The sequence below is a fragment of the Orycteropus afer genome, unplaced genomic scaffold, assembly GCF_000298275.1.
Source record: "Orycteropus afer afer isolate SDZICR_OR568_19922 unplaced genomic scaffold, OryAfe1.0 scaffold00015, whole genome shotgun sequence".
NCBI classification, from domain to species: domain Eukaryota; kingdom Metazoa; phylum Chordata; class Mammalia; order Tubulidentata; family Orycteropodidae; genus Orycteropus; species Orycteropus afer.
Window position 1 is genome coordinate 1,146,559 of NW_006921602.1, and position 14,366 is coordinate 1,160,924.

Genomic DNA, 14,366 nt, shown 5'->3' on the forward strand with positions numbered 1-14,366 from the left:
CAACAACAACAACAACAACAACAACATACAATGGAATATTTTTCAGTCATTAAAAATAAAGTTGTAGCTATAAATCTATTGACATAGAAAGATGTCAGGAAAAAATTATATAAAAATTCATGTAAGATAAAAATATACACAAAAATAATCATAAATGACATCTACCTAAAGTTTAAATCTAGTTTTAAGTTGTTGTTGTTGTTATATGCCGTCGAGTTGGCCCGACTTACAGTGACCCTTCTTTGGGTTTCCGAGGCGGCATCACTACGGAAGTAGATTGCCCAACCTTCCTTCCGAGGAGTGGCTGGGGGGTTTGAACCGCCAGCCTTCTGGTAGCAGTCAAATGCCTTAGGCACTATGCTACCAGAGCTCCTTTAAGAGGAAGGATTATTAATAAATTTTTTGCTTTTTTCTTACCTTTTGATATTGTCTGCTTCTTCCTCCCCTATCATTTTATAATGAACTATAATATAACCAGAAAATACAGCTATTTCAATTTTTTTGGGAAAAAAAATCTATCTATATACTATATATACCTCCTACACAAACATCAAACAAATTCACTGCTGTCAGACAGAGCAGAACGGCCCCACTGGGTTTCCAATGCTGTAAATCTTTACTGGAGCAGATTGCCACATCTTTTTCCCACAGAGCTGGCAGGTTTGAACTTCTGACCTTTTGATTAGAAGCCAACTGTTTTAACTACTGGCCACCAGGGCTTCTCCTACTCTTACACTGAACTATGCCTGTTTCTTTAGCCCACTGGTTTTATTTCTGTTCTCTAGAAAAAAACAGTAAATTTTTCTATTTTCTCTTCTATAAACCTCCAACACAAAAGTTTAAAAATAATCTTGTTACTAAAATTAGAAGATTATGTCTAATTTCTATGAATCATTTCATTTTCAATTTCACAAAAAATAAATTTATATCTAAGACCAAATGTGCTTTTCACTGCAGCATAAGCTGTAATATTTTCAGGAAGGAAGTTCAAGCCTTTTTTTTTTGGCTTCAATTTTCCCCAATTAAACATTTCCTTTTAATGCTAAGCCCAAACCACCTGGAGATGTGTATAAAGTGGCATGCAAAAATTACAATCAGATTTCTATATCCCTCTTGAGGGTATCTGGGAGCATAGTGGCTAAGACACTTGCCTGCTAACCAGATGGCTGGCGGTTCAAACCCACCAGCCACTCCTCGTAAGGAAGGTTGGGCAATCCTACTTCTGTAGTGACACTGCCTCGGAAACCCAAGGAGGGGTCGCTATGAGTCGGATTTGACTCGAGGGCACATAACAACAACAACAACTTGAGGGTATAGATTAGATCTTACTCATCCATATGTCTTCCACGCCGGAGAAATTGGAGAATTTTTAACAAATGAACAAAATACAGAAAGGAAATATACTTTAGAAAGATTCCTATGTTATAAACATAGAAAACTTTCTAAATTTTATAAATAAACTCTAGCCCTCTAAAATCAATATTTTACAGAGGAATGTAGCTCTGCAAGTAAGAGAAGCCATTTAATGTGATGAATGATACATGGCAACTTTATCAATTTCTAATCAGCCCTGCCTTGGTCCAGGCAGATGGACTAGGTGGTCTTTTAGGATCTCATCTAGCACCAAAGCTCTCCATTTGCTGCTCTGTTATTTAATGGCTGTTGAATAAACTCATGCTCATAGTAACCTTGTGTGTTAGAGTAGAACTGTGTTTGATAGGGTTTCCAATAGCTGATTTTTCAGAAGAAGATCACCAAAACTTTTTTTGAGGCACTTCTGGGTAGAGTTGAACCACCTTTCAGTCGTAACTACTACTACTACCTGCTCAACTAGCAGGTAATTTTATGTTTCACCCAGGGATCCCACTTTATTAGGCATGACTATGAATGGCTAAGTCATCACTGATCATGAAAATAATTTTATTCCCAGTCTCCTATTTCTACCTCTAGGGTTCTGTCTGTAATTATGCGTAATTTTTTTTCCCTTAGTATAAACTAGTTAAACACAAGCATTTTCTTATACTGACTTTGCCTTCCTTAACATTTTTTGAGAAGTAACTTTACACAACTGCAAAATTTGTAATGAATGGTGGTGGGTGGCAGCATGTGGGAAAGCCATTAAAATTAATGAGAAGACTGAGTAAAATAATATTTTATGAAGGAATGGACAGAATTTTATTCTGGCACATACAGTAATAAATAAAGGCTGATACAGTGTGGTCAAGCTAAAATCCTAATCTGCCTGATTTCATAAATAAATCATTGTGTTATGGATTTAATTGTGTATCCCCAAAATATGTGTGAATTCCTGATACTGGTTGGTACCCGTGGATGTGATTCTGTTTGCAAAAGGTGGTTTACTTTTATTATGTTATAGGGCCATACCAGTGCAGGGTAGATCCTAAACCTAATCACTTCTAAGTTATAAAAGACCAGGAGAGACACAGACACACAGGAAGGAAAACAGTTATGAGGATCATCTGTAAGCCAAAGAATGCCAAGGAACAACCAGAACAATGGATAAGAAAGGAAGTGGCACAGCCAAGGCTCTCATTTGGACCTGTTAATTTCCAGTTCTGTGAGAAAATAAATTTGTTTTTTTTTTAGCCACTCACCTCTGGTTTGTGTGTTATAGCAGCATTAGGAGACTAAGATGTATTGTGTTCAACACATGGTATCTATTACAAACATACTGTTTGAAAGGTTTTGAAAAAGGTCTAATTAAATACACAATTTATTCATTTGTTTATTCTCTTCACTCCTATCTTCTCTCTCAGCAATCTAATCTACACATTACTACAACACTACATTTTTCAAGCAGAACTCTTCTTACATTATTCTACTCCAAAAATTTCAATATCTCTCCATTGTCTATTGAATTAAGTACAAACTACAGTCTGACATTCAAGCTTTCCACAAAAATAGCCTCAGTCTATCTTTCCCAACTTATTTCCTAACATGGCTCCCATATACTTATATAAATTCATTCCCCTGGCAGGCCCAGATTAGCAGTACCAATTAGTAGTAAACTGGCACTGTTTGCTACCCAAGAGGTATTGGAGAACAGGAGAAGTAAAGAGGCAGTCCATTTCTTCCCACTCTACCCCACCCCATCAGAGAGGCTGGGAAATGAATACTGCTCTAGTACTTTTCTGAGGCACAGACTTGATGTGTTATGCTCTTACTTAAAAGCTTTACACCAAGGGTTCTTTTAAATCTGGGATCTGGCGGTCAGGTTGTGAGTAGGATTTCTGGGTTCCATGAATCTGGACTGGGAAAAAAGTTAATTTATTTCCATTAATCTCTGGCTGAAATTGAGCCTTTTCTTCAATTACAAGTATAGGCAACAAACCATAGTAATATTAGCCATACCTACTTTGTTACCATTAGAAATCTCAGTTATTTTCTTATCATGGTAAAGTTTTTATAGACCTCTCAAAAATATTGCTTAAATTGTTATTACTTTGCAATTACATAATGAGACCTGCTGCTATGTGTTATTTAATGCATAAAGAAGCACATAAATAATTTACACATTTGTTCCAATATTCTGAAAATGGTTTCAGTAACACTGGCTCATTTATATTTCTATGTTATTTTCTACACTGAAAAACATCTTGAGATCGAGTCCACAGACCAGAATGCTAAAGCAGTCCATGGCAACAAAGTGGTTAAGAATTTCTATTATTTATACCTATTAATTGCTTATAGTATAAAGCCTAAACTTTTTAGTAAGAAATGCTAACCTTCTTACAATCTGTTCACATCCCACTTTATAGGTTTCATCTCTGCCGCAACCCTAGTCTCCATACTATGCTCTAGCATACCACAGAACAGTAACTCTTAACTGGAAGTAGACAGACATGTTTTTGGATTATCTCTAGTTAACATGTGGGATTGAGTCCCTGCCAATGAACATGTGTAGCCACTACCTGTCTAGCAGTGATCGTTTGTGTGTTGCTATGATGCTGAAGAGGTTTTAGAGGAGCTTCCAGATTAAGATGGACTAGGAACAAAAGCCAGGTGATCTAGTTCTGAAAATCAGCCAATGAATACCCTATGGACCGGACCATATGGCTCAATATGCAACAGATCTTTTTTTTTTGGTTGTTAATTTTATTTTGATTTGGGTGAAGATTTACAGAGTAAATTTACTTTTCATACAGCAGTTCACATAATATACTTTGTCTCATGTCGCTGACCAAAATTTACAATGCAACAGCTCCCCTCCCACTTCCTCCCCATAGTTACCTCTTCCCAGTGTCCATCCCTCCATACTCTTCTGCGCCTTGAGCTGTCTCCCTGTGCATAAGCTGCCCTTCCTTCTCCCATGATTGTTCTCTCCAGGGCGTGTGTCTACTTGAGGTAAATGTTTAACTCACATGCTTGTACTTTGTTTGGCTGGAAACCACAGGTGTGGGTTCAATTCCAGACCTGCAGGGCAGCTAGGGGCCATAGTCTCAGTGGTTCCACCAGGCTCTATTGGACCAGCAAACCTGGTCCCCACCTTCTTTTTCTTTTTTTATGCAACAGATCTTGAGGATGGTGAAGGACTGGACAGCATTTCCTTCAGTTGTGCATGGGGTTGCCATGTGTCAGGGGCCTACTGCATGGTGGCTAACAACCACAGACAGTAGCATTCACTGTCCTAGGTTTTGCCTTAACTGCTCTTTTCTGCCTGCCAAGTCAACTCTTTTTCATTCAAAGGTCTGTTTTACCCAATACTTGGTGACCAGGGTCCCTAGGTAGTGCAAAAGGTTAACATACTTGGCTGTAAGTCCACCTAGACGTCTTGGAAGAAAGGTCTAGCAATCTACTTTCAAAATATCAGGCATTGAAAACCCTATGGAGCACAGTTCTACTTTGATGCACATGTTGGTTGCCATCATTCACAATTTATTTCTTTATTTTGTGATTTACTAGGGCTGTATCTTACGTTATCTTTATATCTCACTCCTAATTTATAGTTGGTATTTTCCAAAAGATTAGTAAATGAGTAATAGAAGACAGATTTGAAACTGGCAAGGTAATATATGTAATAACCTTTAGGGGGATGTAAGTTGGTCTTTGAATAGCATAAATTGGTTTAGATCTGATCTTTTTCAGGATTTATAAATCGGGAGTTCTAACAGTAGATTCCTGGATGGAAGGGAAAGGAAAAAGATGGAAGTAACTGAAGGAGTTTGAGTAAGGGTGAGGGAGGGAACTGTGCTGAAGGGAAAGACATAAAACAGCTTTCTCCCATTTCCTAAGAAACAGACATAACTGTAATAATGAGTAACAGAGCAGTTATTCAAAACTTTTACTGCTCTGCTTAAATCTCTCATCTCAACTCTCTTTTTCATTAAATAACTCCCTTCTTAAATGTCACAGCATCAACTCCTTCAACTTTCTGCTCTTTATGACTTCTGGCAGTTCTCGACTCTGAGCACTGGAGTCACCTGGGGGAGCATTAAAAAAAAAAAAAGAAAACAGAACAAAACAGATGCCTAGGCCCTACTCCAGAGTGTAATAGGTCTAGGATGGGGCAACACTATTTGGAGGAAAAAAGCTTCCCAGGTGGTTCTGATATGCACACAAGATTGAGGCCCACTGATTAATGTTTCACTAGTGCTCTGCCATCAAAATCTTGATTTTATAAATTACCCTTCTCACTCTTGAATTGACCACTTCTCCACCTCATGGTCGATTTTTATGGCTAAGATTATCTTTAAAAAAAAAAAATTATTGTGGCCCATATTCTCTCTCAACCTTTACAAGGATGCTTCTTTACAGAAACGTCTACACCAATATGATGGCATACATCTAACTTTCGACTCTTCCAGGGCAACACTGTCACGCTTTTGCAACCATTATTTTCTGTTTCTGACGCAGCCTCTCCCATTTCTTTTCTCAGAGAGTTCTCACTAGTCTTTCAATACAATTCCTTTAAGAGTGACATTGGAGTCCCCGGGTAGTGCAAAAGGTTGATAAATCGGCTGCTAACCAAAACGTTGGAGATTGGCGTGTTGGATCTACTTCCAAAGAATCAACCACTGAAAAATCCTATGGAGCACAGTTCTACTCCGACATACACGGGGTCATCATGAGCCTGAATCGATTCCACAGGACTTTTTTTTCTTCTTCTGTGCTCAGAAAGCATTTTGCTTTTGTCTACTAAAATTTTACATTATGCAGATTCTCTTGCCGAGTCCCATTATTACATAGCACTTCAGAAAACTATTTCATTAGCCTCTGATTTTCTGCACCCTGTTTTTGTTATGTGCCATTGAGTCGGCAACGACTCATAGCGACCTCTCCTTGGGTTTCCGAGGCAGTATCACTACGGAAGTAGATTGCCCAACCTTTCTTCCCAGGAGTGGCTGGTGGGTTTGAACCGCCAGCCTTCTGGTGAGCAGTCAAGTGCCTTAGGCACTACGCTACCACAGCTCCTTTTCTGGACCCTAAGGCATGGAAATCATTCTGTGGAAGTCTGACAATTGAATGGACAGGAAAACCAGGAAACAGAGGTCGGGGGCGTGGACAAGCGGCGGGGGGGGGGGGGGGTGTGTATGTGGAAAGGGGCGGAGGCTATGAGAGGCGGCGCTCAGAACCCAGCGCCAGAATGGGGAGGGGGCAAGGATATACCAGAATCTGTATGGGCAGCAAAGCGGCCAATGCTGGGACGAACTCACAAACAAACCGAGGTAGGAAGGCGGCTTACCTGCCCTGAGCCTCACCACCCGAACTGGCCTTCAGCGCGTCTGTACGAGCCGGAAAGTCGCAAACTCACAGTTTTTCCCTTTGACCTTGCGACAGTCCTTTTTAGTGCAGGGAAGAAACTAAGTCTGTAGTTCTGCCGTAAGGTGAGGAAGAAAAGTTTGGGCGGGGCTGCTAGGAGCGGAAGAAAGGGGGTGGGTCTACGCAAGCGCAGGCAGTACACGCTGGCGGAGTCACGTGCGGGGGCGGGGGAGGGCGGGGCGGGCGATAGGGGGCGTGGGAGGTAAGTGCGCGCGCGCCTGCTCGCCTGCAGCCGAGGACTGGCGCGGGGCGGGGCCGCGTGCGCGGGGTCGGAGAAGCGCGAGCCCAGGCAGACGGAGAACGCGGCAGCAGTTGGCTGTGGCTGCTGAGAAATCAGTTAGGACTGTGAGAGGTGGCGGAGGCGGCAGCCGCGGCATAGGCAGAGGCGGCGACGACAGGAATTGAAGCGGCGGTCCAACGCGTGCTTTCTGGGCGGGGTGCGGCTGGTGATGTGCCTGCCCTGGCCGGGCGGAGTCTCTCTGACAGGGCGGGGGATGCGCAGCGGCCGCTCGCCGGGACCCTGAAGCAGTCGGGCCCACCCTCCCGAAATCGTCCGACTCTCGGTGGCCTCAGCCTCAGCTCTCGGCTCCCGCTTGACCCTGCGGCCGAGGGTGGGAGGCGGTTTCCGCCGACGAGGAGCGGGCTGTGGTGGCTGTAGCGGCGGAGCTCGAGGTAAGACCCGCCCAAGTCGCCCAGAGGCCCTGCTCCGCGGCCCGGCCCACGTCTTAGTCTTGCTCTTTGGCTTCTGCAGGGCCGACCCGCCCCGCCCCAGCGGAGACGCCCCTCTTGCGAGTCAGCCCAGAAGGCTCCCGAACACTAGATCTCGGTCCCTGGTCCTAGTAGACCGCACCCATCGGATCTTGCATTGGTCATTCACTATTCTGACTGTCTTGCCACCCCGGCGATTCCGCAGACCCCATTAGTACCCTGTTAGACTCTCTTAGGACCCTTAATGGAACCTCAAGACTCCGTTACATTCTCCCATGAGCTGACCGGATCGTAGTTCCTCTGAGACTCAACCACGGCCGTCCCTCAACTCATTGCGACCCCTTCTTCCAAGGATGAGCGGTCGCTGCCCGCCTCCCCCCGCCCCCAGCCCTCTCGCAGACCCCCTTCACAGCTGCTCACCGCCATGCCGACTAGCTCTTGCCAGACCCATCCACGACTTTCAGTTAGTCTATTTCAGGATGCTCTTTTCTGCCAGTTGACCTGGAGTCATCCCCTCTTACTTAGACACCATCACCAGACATCAAGACTCTTCCCTTCTCTCAATTTTATCTTTTCCCACAGACCTGTCTTTCGGCAAATCTTGTTATCTTTCTCTCCAGTCGTGATCTTTTCTTGGATTGAAAGGGATTTGGCACGGGATCTGGAGGGGATGTTTGCTTAGTCTAGTTAGTGTATTCTCCCCAGTGGGGCTGAAGGGGACCAACAGAGACCTACCTAAGTTCGGAGGGTTTGGGCTGGGAATTAAAGGTGGAAGGGAGAGAGGGAAGAGTATGGAAGTACAGGGCAGGGTGTGTGTGCATAATAATATTACAAGGTCACACAGTCTGTTCCTCATCTGTCTCTTCTGTAGAATGTGTGAGGTAGACCAGATCTGATATTTTAGAGGCCTCTGTAAGGATTAATCATGCTACATTAATTGGTAGAACTGTGTTTTTGTGTAATCATTTACTTACTTTGTAGATTTTTAAAGATCTTTTGCGTTGTTTTTGAAGGGGACTAAGAGTCTTTTTTTGATTTGCTGCAAAAACAAGACTTGCAACTTTCCTTAATTCCTAAAGATTTTAATGTCAGCTTCATAATTTCTGCTGCTTAGTGCTACTGTGCGGCTGCCTTTTGCAAGGACCAAGTCCAGGAATCATGAAGTGTTCATTGATGTCATTAACAGCCTTTTCAACAGTAGTAAAATATTGAATAAAATACTGTCGGTTGAAGTTGAACTCCTGAGCAGACGTGAAGGAAATGTAAAGTTACATCACATGATCAGTTCATAATTTTAAAGTTGGCATATTTAAGCACTTCCCTTGAAGGGATGAAGAGGAAGTGTAGAGTGATCTTTGTAGTAACTAATTTTTATTTTGTGAGTGTGTGTGTGGGGGGGGAGGAGGGGAGTTGGAGAGGGAAAAATCATAGTGATTCTTTTATTTGTAGATAGTAATTAGAAATAGTATAAAAATCAAAAGGTTCAAAAGAATATGTAGTAAAAGCTTTCTCTTTTCTTTTTGTCCTCTAGTCAGTTTCCTTTAAAGCCAACCACTATTTCCAGCTTCTTGCATAGGGTCCTTGATATTTCCAGCAGATACAAGATATAAGAATAAGATATATTCTTAAATACATACACCATACACAAATGATTGCATAGTATACATTCTGTTCTACAGCTTGTTTTTTGGTCAGTTCGTAGTAATTGGTACCCCAAAAATACAAAAGCTGTTGCTGTTGAGTCAATTCTGACTCCTTGAGACCATATGGGAGCTCTGATAACGTAGTGCCTAAGGCACTTGCCTGCTAGCCAGGAGGCTGGCGGTTCAAACCCACCAGCCACTCCTTGGAAGGAAGATGGGGTAATCTACTTCCGTAGTGATACTGCCTCAGAAACCCAAGGATTGGTCACTATGAGTCAGGTCCGACTCAACAGCACATACAACAGCAACAGAGACCATATAGGATAGAGTAGAAATACCCCCTAGGGTTTCCAGGGTTGTAATCTTTACAGAAGCATGCTGCCACATCTTTCTCCCTTGGAGCAGCTGGTGGGTTTGAACCGCTGACATTTTGGATAACAGTGGAGTGCTTACCCCACTGTACCACCAGCGGTCCTTTAATTGAGCATTACTAACAGTGCATATGGAAATGCCTCATTTAATGGATGAATAGTATTCCATTTTGGTGGACTCAGGTTATTTTCAGTTTTGCTTTTATTTATAGAATAAATATTTTCTTTTGAAGTGTCAGTTTCATGTTTAGTTAATGTGAGTGGTAAATAGTTATATGTATATTTAAATATTCATTTAAAAAGTTGAAAACATTTCCTAGTGATTCTTTTTGTGTTGTTGTTGTTTTTCCCGTCGAGTTGGCTCCGACTCATAGCGACCCCTCCTTGGGTTTCTGAGGCAGTATCACTACGGAAGTAGGATTGCCCAACCTTCCTTCCGAGGAGTGGCTGGTGGGTTTGAACCGCCAGCCTTCTGGTGAGCAGTCAAGTGCCTTAGGCACTATGCTAGGGTTGAGTCTCCATAAAAAAAATATAAGTAAAGTAGATTTATTATTGAGTCTCTGAGCTTCCACGGTGTGACTAGCTTTGATAATGGTTATAGTATTTATCAGATAAGCTACTGAAGGATTTAAAGCAGGGGACTGAAATGATCAGATTTTTATTTTTAAAGTCCATTCACACGGCAGTTAGGATGGTGGATTGATGGGTAGACTAAAGCTAAAGGCAGGACTACCAGGAGGGTAATCCAGGCAAACGATGATGGTGGGTATAGATTTGAGTGATTGGAGATGATTGGATTTGGGATTAGGGAGAGGGTGCATAGAGGATAAGACCTAGGTTTCTAGCTTGTTTCTTTGATTGAGGTGGAGCTCCACATGAGGGAGTAGTGGGATTTTTTTTTAAAAAAATTGTTGAGGGATAGAGGAGTTCAGTTTTTGTGACATACTGAGTTTGGGTGACTGGTTCTTTCCAATGTAGATGGTCAGTAGTCAGTAGGATTAGTGGCTGAAGCTCTCAGTATCAAGTTGTGGATTGATGAAAGTCTGGGTTCTAGATTTTGGAGAGAAAAGGGTGTAGACATGAAGAGAAAAGGATGTAGGAGGGAAACAACATTTAAAGTGCAGGTAGAGTTAAATGTCTAAGCTAGTAAATTACTTGATGAAATTCTTTGAAAAATCTTGTTAAATTACTTTAAGCATCAATAGTGAAATTCATTGCTTAATAGGACTACTTTTTCAAACAGTTTTCTTCTTTAGTTAATGTGAGTGGTGTATAGTTCCTGAAGAAGTGGAGTGTACTTGGATTTTTTTAAAAAGAAAAACCTCAGTAGAAAATAGTAACATAAAATCTACATTTCCTAATTATTTGGGTTTTAGTATCTGTGGGAGTTTGTTCACTTTTTAATGTTTTCAGAGAATTGCAGAAGTTTTGAAAATATGATTTGCCAGGGATTTTTTTTTTTTTTTAGTGTGTATGATCTTTGGTTATATTAACTTACCTTGAAATAAATATTGTTGTTTGCCATCAAGTTGATTCTGACTTATGACGACCTCAAGTGTGCAGGGTAGAACTAATCCGCAGGGTTTTCAAAGCTGTCACCTTTCCAAAGCAGATCGTCAAGCCTCATTTCTGAGATGTCTCTGGGAGGATTTGAACCACCTGCGTTTCGGTTAGTAGTTCAGCGCTCAACCATTTGCTCCTGAAAAAATAATCTCTACGGAAGGAGATTGTCCAGTCTTCCTTCCAAGGAGTGGCTGGTGGGTTAGCAGTCAAATGCCTTAGGCACTATACCACCAGACCATGTCCCAAAATTATTCAGTGGTTATAAAACCTTGATTTCTAAGGAGCCTTGTGCAGACATTTTAATCAGTCCTCAGAATCGTTTTTTTAAGTTTGTTGTGTGCCATCAAGTCAGACCTGACTCATAGCGACCCCTCCTTGGGTTTCTGAGGTGATATCACTACAGAAGTCGATTGCCCAGCCTTCCTTTGGAGGAGTGGCTGGTGGGTTTGAACCACCAGCCTTCTGGTTAGCAGGCAAGTGGCTTAGGCTACCAGAGCGCCTTTTTTTTTTTTTTTTCAAAGGTAGATGAGTAATTTTATTTCTTTTTGAAAAGAGAAAACAAAGGTAAAGAAGATTAGAGAATCTTGCCTGTTGTCATCAAATCAGTTGTATAGTTGATTGGATCTCCATTTACAATTTATTTATTTAAATCTCACTTTTTGAGTGAACGCTACTTGTTCCTTACCGATAGATTTAAATTTTCTTTAACTTGCTGTTTTTTCTTACGTGCCGTCGAATTGATTCTGACTCAGAGTGACTCTATAGGACAGAGTAAAACTGCTTCACAGGGTTTCCAAGGTTGTAAATCTTTATGGAGCAGATCACCAGCTCTTTTCTCCTGTGGCTGGTGTGTTGGAACTGTCAACTTTTCTGTTAGCAGCTAAGCACTTTAAAAATTGCATCACCAAGGCTCCTTTTGCTTCTACCTCATATTAACACCATTTTTTCCTATCCTTATCTTCATTTCGTCCATCTCATCAGCAGAGGCATCTGCCTTTCTGTTTCTCATTGATGATGTTCAATCAGTTATTTATTCCCTTTTTTGGCTTTATATTAAACTTCTTTCCCCCTTATTGGATTTTTTTCCTCAGCATGTAAACTTGTTCAGATCTTTTCCATGTTTTAGAAAATCCTTTTTTGATCCTCTGTGCTGGTGATGTCCTGATTCTCTCGGTTTCTTCGTTGCTAGGTTTTGAAAAGATAATAACCTCAATTTCCATTTATTCACTATTCTCCTGTAACCTGACTTCCCTGTCCTCATTATTTCACCAAAACCGCCTTCTCAACAGAATTGCTGATGCTAAATTGAGGGGACAAGTTCCTGTCTTTATTTAATTTTGACTACTGACTACTGTCCTCATTGGAACTCTGCTCCCTTAGAGGAGTAGAGTAACTACTTTTTTTTTTTTTTCCTTTCTCTGACCTTTACATTTTGGTATTTCTTCAGGGTTTATTATTAGTTTTAATTTTTCACACTTGATATTCTTGGGTAATCTTAATAATGCCTTGTGGTTTGATCTGCTGTTTTAGTTATCTATTGCTGCATAATAAATTATTCCAAAATATAGTACTTAAAATAGTAATTTATTTTATCATAGTTTTGTGGTTCAGGAATTTGGGAAAGGCTTAGCTGGAAAGTTCTTGTTTGAGGTTTCTTCTGCAGCTGCAGTGGCAGAGAGCATAAGGCTTCTTTACTCACATGTCTGGTGCCAGGCTAGAAGGCTCAAACAGTGGGGAAATAGTTTCTGAAGGCACACCTTTCTCTTTGTATATGGTTTCTACAGCACGGGGGCTTTATGGTAATCAGACTTCTTATATGGCAGCAAATTGCTCCAAAGGTGAGTATTTTAAGGGAGAGTACCAGGCAGAACCTATTTATGATCTAGCCTTAGAAAGTCACTTCTTGCTTTATTTTATTAGTTAGAAGTCAGTAATTAAGTCCAGCTTGTGTTGAAGAGAAGGGAATTAGACTCTATGTCTTCATGGGAAGAGATTGAAAGAATTTGCATACACGTTTTAAAGCCACAACGTCAATTAAATGTATTGATTCTTGAGTCTAGAGCTGCTGTTTAAGCTGTTTTAAGCTGCTGTAAAAGAAAAAAAAAAAACCAACCAAACTAACTGCCATTGAGTTAATTCTGACTCATAGTGATCCCCCATTGAATTTCCAGGGAAATTAGATTGCTCCATTTTTCTTTTGCAGAGTGGCTGGTGGACTACCAACCTCTGGTTAGTAGTCAAATCCCTTAGGCATTGTGCCACCAGAGCTTCTTCAGCTCTGCTGTAACAAAACCAAACCAAACAAAGCAAAACTTCAAAAATCACCTCTGCTGTAGACCTACGTAAATCACTGACTGGTGGATATCTCCCTTTGGATTCACATTTCATGGGCACCTCAGTGGAGACATCTAGAAAACAAAACTCTTCTCTCCAAAAAGGGGAGGGGTTTAGGAACTGCAACAGATTTTTGTCTTCCTGAGTTCCTGTTGTGGTGAATGGCACTACTCTCTTTTCATGAAGCCTTTGGGAACCAGGCAGTCATCCATGATTTCACTCCATACCTTATTACCCACATCTAGTTGGTCATTACATTCCTTACATTCTGTATTGCTATTTGTGTTGTTTCCACTTATTTTAACCAAAAATGTCATTTGAGCTTCTATAGAATGCTCTCTCAGTGGTCTTCTTGCCTTCTCCTCATTTTGCCATACTCCTCAGATCATTCTCTGCCCTGCTGTCAGAATCAGTGTTCTAAAATGTTCTTTTAGTTAGGCTCTTTCAGTTGCAAAGAAGAGACTCAAATTACCTTTAGTAATGGAGTGCTTATTGAAAGGAAACATGCACAAGGGAACCCAGCAAAAACGAAACAACTTTGTCTCAAGAAGAATAGGAACCTAATACAATGGGAAGCAAGAGAAGATGGACTTCACCCTAGTGCTCTTCTGTTAATTTGTCCTAGTTATTTACTCCATTTCTAGGTTATTCTTTTCTGAATTTTTTTTTTTCTGTCTCATACCTGTTGTCATCTAGTTGATTCTGACTCCTAGTGACCCAGTAGGACTGAGTAGAATTCCCCCATAGGGTTTCCAAGGCTGTAAATCTTTATGGAAACAGCCTGCCTTCATCTTTCTCTGTGGACCGGTTGGTAGGTTTGAACTGCTGACCTTTTGGTTAGCAGCCTAATTCTTTTTTTTTTTTTTTAGAATTTGGGTGAAGATTTACAGAGTAAATTCACTTTTCATACAGCAGTTCATGTATACTTTGTCTCATGTCATTGACCAAAATTTACAATGCAGCAGCT